This window comes from Leptopilina heterotoma, unplaced genomic scaffold (genome assembly GCF_015476425.1).
Source record: "Leptopilina heterotoma isolate Lh14 unplaced genomic scaffold, ASM1547642v1 Lhet_60, whole genome shotgun sequence".
Taxonomy (NCBI): Eukaryota; Metazoa; Arthropoda; class Insecta; order Hymenoptera; family Figitidae; genus Leptopilina; species Leptopilina heterotoma.
In genome coordinates this window covers 5394092-5411088 of record NW_025111138.1, presented here as the reverse complement: position 1 = coordinate 5411088, position 16997 = coordinate 5394092, and positions in this window count along the sequence as shown.

Sequence of the window (16997 nt, the reverse complement as noted above, 5' to 3'; positions counted from 1 at the left end):
GTATTAAATTAAGAAGAAAGAAAGGGAATCGTAAAAAATTTGATTAATTTTTTTTTACGAAAAAATTAGATAAATTTATTGGCTACATTAACAAATTGAATATGTTAATAAATTAACTATTTAAGCAAAGTAAATTAATTAATTAATCTGATAAATCAAAGAGATAAAACATCAATGAAAAAATAAATCTTATTCTACTCTAATGTCATAAATAAATTATAATTGCTCAGAAAAATTTAGTTAATTAATTGATTTAATGAAATAATTCTTTTCTTGAATACGACTTTTAATTAATATTATATATAATATTTAATATTTTTTTTAATTATTAATATTATAAATATATTTATATGATGAGATTTTCTAAATTAAAAATGACAATTACGAAATTTTGCATATAAAAATGTATTATAGAAAAAATTCTTTAAACGAGATAGACAATTATATTTTTTATTGTCAATAAAATTATTGTAATTGTCATTTTACACACGACAAAATTTATGGCGATAAGTCAAAGATTCAACATTTTTTTATGCAAATTTTTCACGATTCTCTGTATAATTGATAATGGCGCGGTGCAAATTTTTTTCTTTCACAATATTATCAGTAAAAATATTAAAAGCAAAGTTTTTGATCACAGGAAAAAAAGTTTGTCTCAAACGCAAATTTTATTAGGATTAAAAAAAATTACTTATGTAATTAATTATTTGATTAATTATTACAACAGGTAACAATTTTATTAATTATAGGAAAAGTTAAATGTATAAGTAATTATTTAATTAATTATTGCAAACTTTAATTGTGTAAGTAATTATTTGAATAATTATTCCAAGAGTTAATTGTGTAATTAATTATTTTAATAATTTTTACAAAGTGTAACTGTATAATTTATTATTTGATAAATTATTATAAAAATTAATTGTGTAATTAATTATTTTATTGATTATTACAAAAGTTAAATATGTGTAATTAATTGTTTTAATAATTATTACAAAAAATTAATTAAATAATTAATCATTTAATAAATAATTACAATGTTAATTATATAGTTAATTAATTTAGTAATTAATTAATTATTACAAAATTTCAATGTGTAACTAATTATTTTATTAATGTTTGCAAAAATTAATTGCGTGAGTTATTTTTTTATTAATAAAATAATTTAAATAAATAAAAAATAATTGGATAGTGCAAAATTTTTTCTGTTTCGTTGAAGCAAAAAAAATTTATAATTTATTGAAAAGTTTTGTTGTAAATAAAAAAAGTAATTAAATTAGCAGCTATTGGACCAAGGAAAGAAAAAAAGGCAATTCTCAACTTTATTTCCCGTGATTCGTTCAATGATTGTTCAAACAAATGGAATTGTCCTCTTGTGTTTCATTTCAATAGATAAAAACAAATCTTCTTTTTTTTCCACTTGTAAATTGCAACAATATTGAACGAAACGAATAAAAAAATCTCTGCTACCGCGACTTTATTGTTAACTTTGCACATCGCCTTTCTAAAATAACAAACAAAAAAAAAACTCTTCGATCTTAAAATTTTACAAAAGTTATAATCACAGCAGACAAAGCCTGCCTTTAAGAAAAGAGATGAAACTTTTTAATGAAAAGAATTGTATCGTATTTACAAGGAATGCTTTTTCTTCCTGAAACTTGTTACGAATGAAATATTACATTAAAAAAAAAAGAGAAATAAAGCTGAAAAAAATGAACGAATAATAATCGACAGATATATTAAAAAGAAAAAAAGAAAAAGAAAAAAAGAAAAAGAAAAAAAGTGTGGAAATGAAAAACAATTTTCAAAAATGAAACGCGTTTATATAATAAATTCAATATTATACACGCACGTGACTGATGTGGTATCAAAACCTCGGCTTTTTGCTATCCGTTGGATCTAAAAGAACGCAAATATAGATTATATATATATTTAAAAAAAAACCGGAATAGCGAGTAGAAGCGTAAATGAAAAATAAATAAATAATTAAATAATATCGTTTATAAGAAAAGCGGTAATAGAATGATGCACAATACGATCTTCCCGAAGTATCGAATCACAATTATAAAACAAAGCAAGAATAAAATTTAAAATAAGAAAAGAAATGAATGAAAATAATGTGTAAAAACAGAAAAGTCAGAGGTGACTTGATTATTATTATCATTATATAGAGAATAGATTTTAGAATGAGGAAATAATTTGGTCCAAATTTGGACTCGATTTAAATAAATTAGTGGAGAGATAAAATCGAATTTTCAATTTTCCATTTATTTTAAACGAAAACAAAATTTAAAATATAAATTACTTTCTTCCAACAATTTTCAATACAATTTGAATTTGAATTTCGATAAATGAATAAATGAATATATTAATAAATAAAAATCATTTGGATAAATAATAAATATTTGATAAAACATTAACAAATTTTTTTTGGAATTAATTATTTATTCATCTACTTCATTATTTTATATTTTAAGGTTTTTTTGGTTATTATTGAACATTTTTGTTTAAAAATATAATTATTTATATAAAATATTATCATTATAAATATTCTATTATTTTCATATTTTTAATTATTTGCTTCTTGAAATTTAAACTTCATTATTGACTAATTTGAATAAAAATATAAAATTTTTCATTTTCTCTTTCGACAAATTATTATTAATTGAAATAAATGAAATTTACAATCACTTGAGTTGAATTTTATTAAATTTTATTTTATTTTACCAAATGTAATTTAATCGTGATTGAAAAAATTTCTATTCAATTAAAAACTTTATTTAACTTAATATCTATACATTTTATTGAAATAAATTATTGAATTGAATTGAATTAAAATTTAATTAAAATGGATTTTATTAAAATAAATTCAATTTATTAATTCAATTTTATTGATTCAATTCATTCAAGTAATTCAATTCATTAAATATAATTTATCTTAATCAAATAAAATTTAAATTGTACTTGAAATTAAATTTCTATTCCAATAAAAGTTTTATTCAACTTAATTTCTACCTTTAATTGACATGTAGAATAATTGAAACAAATAATTTAATTATATTTGATTAAGTACAATCGAATTGAATTTAATTAAATTTGTATGGATTTATTTGTACTTGAAAAAATTTCAATTCTATTAAATATTTTCTTTAATTTAATTTTTACATTTCAATTAAATGTAGAATAATTGAAAATAATAATTGAATTGAATTAAATTAAATTGAATTCAATTCAATTGAACTGAATTCAATTTATTTGTTAAAAAAATTTCTATTCCAATAAAAATTTTATTCAATTTAATTTTTATATTTAATTGAAATGTAGAATAATTGAAAGAAATAATTTAATTATATTTGATTAAGTACAATCGAATTGAATTTAATTAAATTTGTATTCAATATATTTGTTAAAAAAATTTCAATTACATACATTAAATATTTTATTTAATTTAATTTTTACATTTCAATTAAATGTAGAATAATTGAAAGGAATAATTGAATTGAATTAAATTAAATTGAATTCAATTCAATTGAACTGAATTCAATTTATTTGTTAAAAAAATTTCTATTCCAATAAAAATTTTATTCAATTTAATTTTTATATTTAATTGAAATGTAGAATAATTGAAAGAAATAATTTAATTATATTTGATTAAGTACAATCGAATTGAATTTAATTAAATTTGTATTCAATATATTTGTTAAAAAAATTTCAATTACATACATTAAATATTTTATTTTATTTAATTTTTACATTTCAATTAAATGTAGAATAATTGAAAGGAATAATTGAATTGAATTAAATTAAATTGAATTCTATTCAATTGAATTCAATTCCATTTAATTGAATTGAATTGAATTCAATTTATTTGTTAAAAAAATTTCTATTTTATTACACACTTTATTTAAGTTAATTTTTATATTTAATTGAAATGTAGAATTCAATCGAATTAAAATTCATTGAATTAAATTTAATTGACTTTTATTGAGTAGAATTGAATTTTATTGAATTAAACGAATTGAATTCAATAAAATTCAATTCAATTATGCAAAATAATGTTTATATACACTTGAAATGTATAATTGAAATAAATCTTATTGATTTAATTTAATATAATCTTGTAATTGAATTGAATCAATTAAAATAATTAAATTATTAATTCAATGTTTCTGAATTACATTGATTTGAATTTTATTGAATTAAACTAATGTTATTGAATAAATTACCTAATTAAAGTTAATAAAATTTAATTGAATTCAATTAGACAAGATAATTTTTAAGCCTAATTGAAATGTATAATTGAATTGAATCTTATTGAATTAAATCGAATTGAATCAATTAAAGTAATTAAATTATTAATTCAATGTTTTTTAATTGTGTTGAATTGTATTTTATTGAATAAAATTCAATAAAATTCAATTCAATAAAATTGTATAATATTCAATTCAATTCAATTATAGAAAATAATTGTTATATATAATTGAATTGAATTTTACTCATTTTAATTTTATTCATTTTATTTATTTATTTGTTTATTGAAATAAATCCAACGGACAGAAGATTAAAGTCAGAATTAAATTAAATTAAATTAAATTGAATTGAATTGAATTGAATTGAATTGAATTGAATTGAATTGAATTGAATTGAATTCAAATTTTTTCTTTATCATAAAAATTAGGAAAAACATTTCTTTACAATTTTATAAAAAAAAAAAAAAAAATGTAAAAATAAATGGAAACGAAAATTTGAATCGCAATTACACTCTCCCTAGTAATTTGTACTTTATATTTTAGATAAGTATTAAAACGAGAGCGAGCGAGAGAGTGAGAGAAAGACAGAGAAATTGTGATGTATTTCAATTGTCGAATTTTGAGATAAAAATATAGATATATATATATATATAAATAAATAAAAAAAAGAAATAAACGTCTACATCGTTAGGTTGTTAATGTAATATAATAATATATACAATTTAGTAGCCCGAAAAATGTTTTATATATTTCAAAGATTTAACAAAAAAAAGTACATAACATATAAATATAAATTATAAATAAATAAATAAATGATTTTTTTGTTAGTTTGCGGTGCGGAGTATAATATAAAAAAATAGATGTATGAAATTTGTTACCAGTGTTTTCACGCGACATTTGAGAAAAAAAACCCAAAAAAAAATATAAATAAATAAATAAAATCATTTTTTTTATAGATGTTTTAAATCACGTCTCTTACTTTGTAAGATACCGATGACAAAAAAAAATGGAAGCGAGAAATAGAAAAATTAACACAAACACGCAAAAATTTGTCTATAAAGAATTTCTGCTGCAGGTTACTGTGTTGTTATTATAACAAAAAAACAAAAATAATAACAAAATAAAATTGTTATAACAAAAAAAAAACAAAAAAGATCACGGGTGTTATAAATTATAATATATTAACAAAAAAAAATTATCGACTAATATACATATTTATATATTATAAAAACTATAAATTACGAGAAAAAAAATTTTAACGCAGAGATTCCAAAAAAAAAACTCCTTTTTGTTTCTTATTCTCTAGTCTTAATTTTAAGAGAAAAGAAAAACGTGAATGATATTAAAAAAAAAATAATAAATGAAGAAAAATTGTCTTTGGATATTTCATTAATTGCGAGTCTTCCGTTCTGTCGAGCCATGTGTATTTCAACATAAAAGAAAAAAAAATAAACCCTTCCATGAGAGACTCATTTCGAGACAAAAAAAAATTAGAGCAAAAAATCTTAGTCTTGCCGACAGTTCGGATTTTGAAAAAAAAAATAAAAAAAAAAATGTTCTCCGGCAACGACGACGAGACGCAAACGCACATATCAGATAGTTGAAGAGAGAGAGACGTTCGAGAAAAAAATATATATATATATATACATAAAATACGATTATTAACGGTATTATTAGAAATATAATTCAAAATAAATTTAAGTAGGTAGATGTTAATCGATTCTAAATATTATTAATTATAATTATCGTCGTCATCGTCGTCATCGTCGTCGTCGTCGTCGTTATCATCTCTTAGTGTCATATATATATTACATATATTTTATATTTCGCACTGTTGCGTGCTTCTCTGCGAGTAAATCACTCTCAAAAAAAAATATTTAATTGAAAAAAATTATTATTATTATTATAAATAAATAAAAAGAAAACAATGGTAAAAATGAAATATTTACGAAAAATAAAATAATTGTTATTAACTCAAAATTAGTAAATAATTAATTATAAGAATTTAGTAATGATGTTAATATTACTAAATTGTGTATAATCTAATTATATATTCTATCATGTTAATTGTTTTTAAATTATAAGAAAAGTTATACGATATAAAAAAATTAAAATTGACAAAAAAAAAATAATAAAAAATAAAAATAAAATTCACTTGAAGAAATTTTTCCTTTGCAATATAACAAAAAAAAAACAAAAAAGGGAATAAATGAGTGTCTGACAAAAAATCGACTCGAACTACTTGAGTTATTTTTGTTGTTTTACTTTTTTGCCATTTCCTTGACATTTAATTTTCTATTATTGCCGTGATTTTTTTTTATAATTAGAAATGTAGTTAATAATAATCAGAGAATATTTTTATTTTTATTTACGAAAAAATTATTTTTTTATATTACTATTTTTATTATTTTAATTTTACTTCTTATAATTATAGTTTTCATAGTTTTATTATTGTAATTAATAACTTTTGAAATTTTTACGGAAAGTAAAAATAATTATTAATTCTTTAATTATTATAAAACTTAATTAGGAATTTTTATTTATATTCATATATTTATTTCCAAATATTATATTTAATAATACAATTATTGTTTATAATTATTATTTATAATTATTATTTATAAGTATTATTTATAAGTATTATTTATAAGTATTATTTATAAGTATTATTTATAAGTATTATTTATACGTATTATTTACAATTATTATTTATACGTATTATTTACAAATATTTATACGTATTATTTTCAATTATTATTTATAATTATTATTTGCAATTATTTTTTGAATTTTTCATTTACAATTATTATTGGAAATTATTATCGATTTTCGAAAAAAAAATTCAATTTTTGACAACGAATTTATTTTTCCTCGGGAGGGGGGGGGGGGAGAGGGGGCAAATATACAGAAATCCAGATCTTACTCGCAGATCTTGAAAAATCATTCTCACAAACTGTCTCATCCTCTTTTTTTCAATTATCATATAATTTATATTATTCAAAATATAGTTTTCAAAAGAAAACAAAAATGGAGAAAAAAGAACATACGACACGATGATCGACTGTATATATTTAAGTAACGTGAGAAAAAAAATCGGTTATATTAAAGAAGAAGAAGAACAAAAAAAAAATTATTAAATAAATAATTAATGAAAAAAAAAACGATGTACACTTATATGCGGTTATAAAAAGTAGATAAAAAAAAGTTGCGTTAGACAGACAGGGATTAAAAATTAGGCAAAAGAATAAAAAAAAACAATATGTAAATATTATAGACATTTTTATGACCTCTTGCATCTGAATCCTTATATATATATATTGTAACGACGCATGCCATATATTTCTATAATTATTATCAAAAGAAAAAAAAAGAAGAAGAAGAAAAATGTAATTCTACGACACCTTCAAAACAATCTCTTAATCGAACTCAATGAAAGTTTAGTTCCGTGAAAAACTATATATACATATATATAAATTATATCACTGATCATCAATAATTGAATTTTTCATTTTTTTATTCTCTCGTCGCAATTTTTTTTTTTTTTTTTATTCGTAAAAATTGGCGAAAAACGAAATTTTTTTCTGAAACTTACAAACCGACATTGGTAGAAAAAATTTTATATTTTTAAAAAGAAAATAAAAAATTATCAAACTATAAATTATAAAATAATGAAATACAAATATAAAATCATAAAATCATGAAACAATGAAAAAAAATTTATAAAATCATGAAAAGAGAAGATTTTCCAATTTTGAAAATATAAAAACATGATACTATAAATTTTGTGAAATCCATGGAATTATGAAATTATAAAAACAAAATTACAAAATATTTTTTTTATTAAGAAATATAATTTTTTTTTATAATAAAATAATTGGATTGAACTTGAAACTAAACTGAGAAAATTTCATACAGATAAAATATATAGAATAGTTATATAAATATATATTTAAATTAAATAAAAAAGGCGCACAATTAGACGTGTCATTATGACGACACGAACAATAAAAGATTATAAAAAAAAACGATTCTCGTATTTTTTTTTTTTTATAAATCTTATTTTACAAATTCAAGAAAAATTTTTTATTCTAAACGTAACGTGTTCGAATGAATTTTTCTTATTTTAGTTTTTTAGTTCAATTACTAAATGAATTTTTGATTAATTATTTCCGAACAAAATTTGGTTTGAATAAATAGATAATAATTAATAATAAGTAGATCATTACTATTTTACGTTAATTTTAATTATTGTTACGAATTTGAAAATTATTTTTAGTAATCAATTATTGAAATAATTAATTAAATAATTACTAATAACAATTAGCAAAAAAGTTGCAATCAATATAAATTGCTAATTACAATTAGTAATTAATTAAAATATTTACTAATTATTAATAAGAATTAGTAATTATTTACAATAATTACTAATTATTAATAACAATTAGTAATTTTAATGACAAAAATTACTAATTATTAATAACAATTAGTAATTTTTTCTGACAAAAATTAATTTCTTTTAAAAACAACTAGTAATAAATTATAATAATCACTATGATGATAACAATTAGGAATTTGTTACAATAATTGCTAATTACTAATAACAAAAGTATTTAGTTGCAACTAATTATTAATAACAAAAGTAATTAGTTGCAACTAATTACTAGTAACAATTAGTAATTATTTACAATAGTTGTTAATTACTAAAAACAATTAGTATTTTGTTACAATAATTACTAATTACTAATAACAATTAGTAATTCGTTAAAATAATTAATAATTAAAAAAAATTACTAATTTGTTATAATAAATAGGTAATTATAATAATTAATTAATTATAATAATTAATTAAATTACTCATAGTAATTTAATTGGTTAATTAAATTATTTTCACAATAATTAAATTTAATGGTAAATAAATTATTATTGGTTAATAATTAATTATTAATAATCATTAATGAATTAAATTAATTACTTAACTTTTAATTAATAATTTTTATAATTAATTTAATTAATTAATTACTTAACGCCTATTATTAATTTTTTTTCTGTTTGAAATTGCGAGTGAAGAAGTAAAATTGAAAATACTGTTATTGATGATGTGTGAAAATTATAATTTATAGCCTTGTTCAGGGGGGAGAGTAAAGAGAAGTATCGTTTGAAATTATTTATCGAAGCGCGAATTACGCTTAATAAGAATACTCCAAGGTACTAAACTCGCTCTTTATCAAAGCGTTACACACAGTAGCTAGTGGGGGCTACTTTTATAATAGAGAGACTTGCCACATATTCTTCTGGTGAGAGAAATTTTAACCGTTTTCATAATGCCACTTTGTAAATTATACTGTAATAACTGATAAAAAAAAACGCTAAATATCGCTTTCATCTTATTCTCAAAAAAAAAAAACAAATCTATATTTAATGCTCTTCAAACTCTATTAAATATTTCCACTCCAAATAGCAATCAATATTTATTGTTAATTTCTAGTTTTTAATTTTTATTTTTCTATTAGATAATTCTTTTCATTTAATTTTAATTTTCTATTTTTCTATTTTTTTCTATTTTCCAATTTTTTATTTTCTATTTTCTATTTTCTATTTTCCTATTTTTTCCAATTTCTACTAGGGTAAACGTACCAATTGTCGAGGATGGTTCCTGTTGTCGAGTAAACAAACTTTGAATTTTATTTAAACAGTGTAGCACATTGTAAATGAAAAAAAGTAATAAATATTAATTTTTTTATGCGTTATAAATGTAAAAAAAATATATTAATATTATATAAACAAACAAATGAGACATTTTAGACAATATTTTTTGGTTATTACCATGGTAACATCGACAAATGGAACACCCTCGGCAATTGGTACACTTACCCTATTTGCAATTTGTTTTTTTCAAATTAAAATATTCCACTCTATTTTTTATAATAATTAAAAATTAACCGCTAAAAACTGTGCTGCCAAAAAAAAAATATGTTGGTAATTTTTTTAAGCAGAATATTTCTACAATAAAATATTTATTATTTATTTTTTATTTATTGTTAATAATAATTATTATTATTAATACGTTTAAAGCCTAAAGGCATAAACTATGTTTAATTAATAGTAATAATTTTATAATAATATTAAAAAGTAATTTAATAATATTATTATTTTTTTCACAAATATTTCCGGTAGTGAAAAAAAAATCTATTTTTCTATTATTTTTTTTTTTATTTATTTTTTTTTTTTTGGTTTCAAAATAGAAACGAGAAATTGCAACAATACTATATTTTGCTATTTGGAGCAACGAACCAGTTATATCCATAAATCAATATTCAAAGTTACAAACAAAATATAAGAAAAAATGAAAAGGAAAAATTGCGAAAAAATATACGAGAGAAAATGCCGAGAAATCGTGTTCAATTCCTTATATAATAAATATTTAACATTCAAAAAATTAATAATAATAATAAATATAAAGAAAACATGAAAAAGTTTGTTGCAAAAAAAAAATTCGTGCATTTACTGCTATAAATTTATATAATTGCAATAATTATAATTATATAAATTATACTAATTATAATTATTTAAATTATAGTAATTAGTATATTAATTATTAATTATTAATTATTAATTACTAATTAGTAATTAGTAATTAATAATTATAGTTGTATGATTCACAATAATTACAATTGTATAAAATGTACTAATTATAATTATGTAAATTATACTAATTAGTAATTGTATAATTACTAATTATAAAATATTACATAAAATAATAATAATAAAAAAAATGTGGAACTGGATATTATGCAGACCGTCTCTATAAAAGTAAATTTTAAAGAATAGAAAAAAAAGAGTTGCGTAAAAAAAAGTTTACAAAAAAGAAAAAAAAAATTGTATTCACGGTTCTCGGTTTTTGTCTTGTTATTAAAATGCACACACACACACATTCACACTCACACATAAACACACAGTTATTATTAAAAATCAATTTTACCACTCTGAATTACTGTTATATATGCGGTTTCTTCCTCTGGTATATACTTAATTATATACATACGCATCAGAGTTTATATATAAATATTTAATATATATACAAATGCGCTAATGGAAGGACCTCGCAAATTCCTGCATATCTAAAAATACTCTTATATATTATTATATACCCATGCAATTTGTAGCATTGATAAAAATAACGGTTAGTTAACAAATTATTATCAAATAAAATCCATTTGATCGCGCGATGACATCGTATATATTATTATATTCGGATGCGAATAGACAGAAAAAAAAATTTCATATTCCAACAAAAAAGAAAAATCAACAAAAACGAAAACCAAAAAAAAAAAAAAAAGAAATTAAAAAATTATATTATACGTTCATAAAAATAACGTCATCTTTTATAATATATTATTATATATAATAATAATAATTAGTGAACGTGTAATCACATCCCGGGAAAAAAAGAGAGAAAAACGAACAAAAAATTTAGTGAAAAGTCGAAAAATTAACCAAAAGAAATTTAATAAAACAAGATGCGCTACTCCATTTATAATATTACATTAAAAAGAAATATAATAATATATCCTTATATTCACCTAAACTCAAATCTGATTAATAATGAAAAAAAAGAAAAAATTCCTGTTTATTCTAAATATTCCCCTTTTTCCATCCACTATTCACTCGAAAAACCTCTTGATGCTGAAATAGATTAAAATACATTAACGACGAATTCTCCAAGAAATATCGCGATAAAGAATATTTAGCCAATTATTTATTGATTATTTATTAATTATTGATATTACGTGAAAATATATTTTTTCTTTGCATTAATTTCCATGTCGAGTAAATATTAATTGTCTGTTGATTAATAATTAATTTCTAGCGAGAATTTATAATTATTAATTTATTAATTAACTATCAAGTATTTTCTTATTTTAGAATAATTAAAAATCTACTAATTATTGAATACTTCTTAAGAATTATTAATTATTAATCACAACTTCTTGAGAATTATTCATTATTAATTAGCAATATTTATTTTTAACTATTAATTAATTATTAATTACTTCTTATTGAGAATTATTAACTACTATTCACTAATTTACTGAAAATTATTAATTGTTAATTAATTTTCAACTACTCCATATGGAAAATTGTTAATTTAATTAATTATTCATTACTTGATATTGAGAATAATTAATTATTGATTTTTACTTATTCAGGATGAATAATTATTAATTAAAAATTATCTGCTGCTTGTAAAGAATTGTTAATTTAATTAATTAATAATAACTCATCTATAAGAATTCTTAATTATTAATTACTTTGTAATGAAAATTGTTAATATTAATTATTAATTAATATAGTAGTAATTCATTGAGTATTATTAATTATTAATTAATTATCAACTACTCCTTACAGAAAATTATTAATTATTAATTTAATTAACAATTCTCCATAATGAGCAGTTGATAATTATTTACTACTTATTAACAACTCTTAATTATGTTTAATTAATTAATATTTTCGATTAATTAATTTAATGAGTAATTAATAATTAATTACTACTTATTGATAATTAATTTATTATCAACTACTACTTGTGGGGAATTTGTCACTTAATTAATTATTAATTACTTCTGACATGCAGAATTATTAATTAATTTTTAATTATTAATTAATTATGAACGACTCGTTAAGAAGAATTGTTTACTTTAATTAATAATTATAAATCAATTTTTATTCATTATGACTTAAAGAATTATTTATTTCATCGTCTTATTGAGGATTAATAATTACTCCTTAGAAAATATATTTTAAGCAATTATTAATTGATTATTTATTTAATTAATTAACAACTAATAATTACGAAATTCATTAAAATTGGAGAAATATTCTATTCTTTATTATATACACGTTATTAATAATTAATTTATAGTTACTGAATAATTAATTACTTAAAAAAAAAGAATTCCTTAAAAAAATACTAATTACTTGAAAAAATGTTAATTATACTTACAAAAAGAATTATTGAAGTGTCGTATGAAGAAATTATTAAAAGACGAACGTTAATAGTGCGCAGAATTAATAAAATGATTAATAATAATAATATATTTTTCAAACAAAAAAAAAATAAAGAAATTTCTTTCTATAGTAAAATTTTAATATTTTTCCCTCAAGAATTTGGTGTCACAGAGGTTTTTTTCTCATTCAAAGAAGATAAAAAGATATCTGAAAAAAGAAAAACAAAAATGCCGTTAAAATGCGACGATAGTGCGAAGTTTAAATATATTATAAAAAAAATAATATGCTACGTAAATAATATGGAAAAAAAATCTTCGTTCTGCTGCATCCTTTCAGAGTCTTTATTGTTGTTGAAAAAAAAGGACTGTTATAATTATTATAATATTATACGCTACATAAATATTATAAACATATACATAATGTACAGTCTTCTTTGACCCATTGAGCACATACACTTTTTGAAGAAACAAAAACCCACCAAAAAAAAAAAAAGAAATAAAAATAATGAAATAAATAATTATATAGTGAATGTTTTTTAAATGAAGTAGAAAAATGCCTCATATCGCATTTGCGCTCTTTTTTTTATTAAAAAAATAAACAAAAAAAATAAAAAAATGTTTCCACGCACTATATAAATGGCAAAAAAATAAAAAATGGCAAAAAAGCGAGAGAGAAAGAGAGAAAGAAAGAGAGCGAGAGAATTTCACAAATTTCACCGCATTTTTCACAAAAAAAAAACGGAAAATTCCTCCCCTGTTATTACCTAAAATTCTATATTCTAAGATTGTCACTTTCTCGTCGCATCAACCGTCGAATCAAGTATAATAATGTATAATTAATAATTATAAATAATTGGATGTTGTACAAAGTAAAAAAAAGAGGATATTTTACGCGTTCTTTTTATTAAGAAATGAAATCGAAAAAAAAACGTCTACGTTTTATATACCGCGTCTATTAAAAACAGAAATAATTAATAAGTATTATAATTATTTTTCCCGTAATTTGATGATATATACAAAAAATGTCCAAGAAGGAAAAATCAGATGCATTATATTGTAATATGCCTTCAAAAATCATCGTAATTGTTAATTTTTATATAAATATGTAGTATAATTAGCCGCGATGTAGAATTCATTGAGTCACTCTCACAAAAATGGGGATATTGAGCAAAAATTTATTATTTATTTATTATTACAATATTATAATAATAAATATCGAATAGTAAATAATAATTTTATTTTCCAATTTTTAATCATTTTTTGTGTTGTTATTTTTATTAAATAATAAAATTTTTCTATTATTAATTATTTTATATTTACACTAAATTTTTTTATTCTTCATTATTCTTAATTTATTATTTGTCTATGAAGTGAAAATTTCAAATAAATGTTTACTTTGAAACAATCAAAATAAATTAATATAATTATTACAAAGATATTATTAAAATATTAATAATTGATAAATTTTAAGAGCATTTGAACCATGATGACGTCACAAATTTAAAACTAATGCTTTGCACAAACTGTGACGTCATCAAGGTTCAAATCCCCTTAAAAAATAATCAATAAATAATATTATTATTAATATTATTGTAAATTACTAAAATATTATTTCAGCATTATTACAAAAAATCATTTAATACATAATAATTAACATTTATTAATAAAGTAATTCTTTAAAATTTTAATAATTATATTAATCAATTATTATTATCAGGATTTGCTGATAATTTTAAATTTTCAATTAATAAATTTTTACTCAATAACAATTGTAATAAAATTTACTTAATTAAACAATTAACAATTGATAACAATTGTATGTTTTGTACAATAATTGATTAATTGTCTTAATTAATTTATTTGATTAATTTAATTAATTTAATTAATTTTGATTTAAATAATTTTATTTCATTCAGGCCCAATATAAATTTTAGGAAAAAATTAAATTTACATTAATTCATTAAATTAAATTAATGATTTAAACTAAATAAATGAAATAAATAAATTTTTTCTGTGTTTATTAAAAATAAAAAAAAATCCAGTTTCGCTAATATCCCCTTTCTCCAGAGAGATTCAATTTCTTTTCTCAAATAATCCTCATTAATTGAGATTTTCTTTTTTATTGAATAGTAATATAGAAAATAAGAAAATAACGAAAGAAATATTTTCATTTCAACGATTTTAATTTTTTTAAAACAAAAAATAATTTTGTTTCAATAGAAAATAATTATTTTAACAAAGAATAATTTTTTTCAATAGAAAATAATTATTTAAACAAAAAATAATTATTTTTTCAATAGAATATATATTTATTTCAACAAAAAATAATTATTTTTTCAATAGAAAATAATTATTTCAACAAAAAATAATTATTTTTTGATTAAAAATAATTCTTTTAGCGAAAAATAATTATTTTTTTCATAGAAAATAATTTTTTTAACAGAAAATATTTTTTTTCATAGATATAATAATTTTTTTATCAGAAAAAATAATTGGTTTAACAAAAAAAAAATAATTTTTTCTTACAAAAAAACGATAAATAAAAAGACCTTTTCGAACGAGATTCCACGGTGAAGCGGTCGAACAGAAAAAAAAGAGAGAAAAAAAAAATTACTAAATGAAAAATAAATTAATTCGCAAAAAAAAAAAAAAATGAGCGTCGCGCAATGGATCGATATTTATAAGTTATTTAAAAAAAAAGAAAAGAATGAGGAAATTAATAAATAAATTATAATTAAAAATGAATTTAAAAAAATCGAACAGTACGCATTTGTTCCGTACTGAGTACGGCTATAGAAAAAGCTATCAAATAATAATTTATCATTTAGAAGATAAATTTAATAGAATTAAATACATATACATATATACATATAAAATTATATAAAAAAAAGGAGCACGAACGAAGAAGGCCTGCATCGACCATGATCCTTCCCCGTCCAATATTTCCCTTGTCACTTCCCCGAAAAAATTAACAAAAAAGAAAAAAATGAAAAAAAAATATGAAAAAAAACAACAACAAAAAAAAAAACCACCGCCCATTCAACACAGGAAAACATTGTAATCTACTGTAGATTGTTGTAGATAAACTATACGGTTTAACCGTACATTGTTACTTTTTGTCGACAATATAAAATACACAGATATATAAGTATTTATCTCGAGTTGCGTCTCATTTTTTTTTACCTTTTTTGTTTAGAAAAAATTATTTAGAAAAATTTGAAACTGGGAGAAATTAATTAAGAACTATTTTAATTTAATTTTTAATGTTTTAGTTTAATTTACTGTTTTGCTTTTTTAATTTATTTCATTTTGTAAATTAAATATTTTAACCTAATAAATTTTTAAATAAATAAATAAATAATTATTTTTAAATTAATAATTATTACTATTATTAGTAGGTATTATTAATTAATTAATTATTTATATTTTTATTTACTTACTTAGTTATTCATTTATTTATTTACTCATTTATTTACTTATATATTTACTTTTTTTGTTTTCTTATTTATTTAATTATTTTTTTACTTAATTATTTATTTACTAATTTATTTACTCATTTATTTAATTATAATAATTTATTCTTTTTGTTTTCTTATTTATTTAATTATTTTTTTACTTAATTATTTCCTTATTTTTTGTTTAATTATTTATTTACATATTCGTTTATTTTAATTACTTATTTGTTTATTTACTTCTTTATTTAATAATTTATTTACTCAATTATTTACTTATATATTTACTT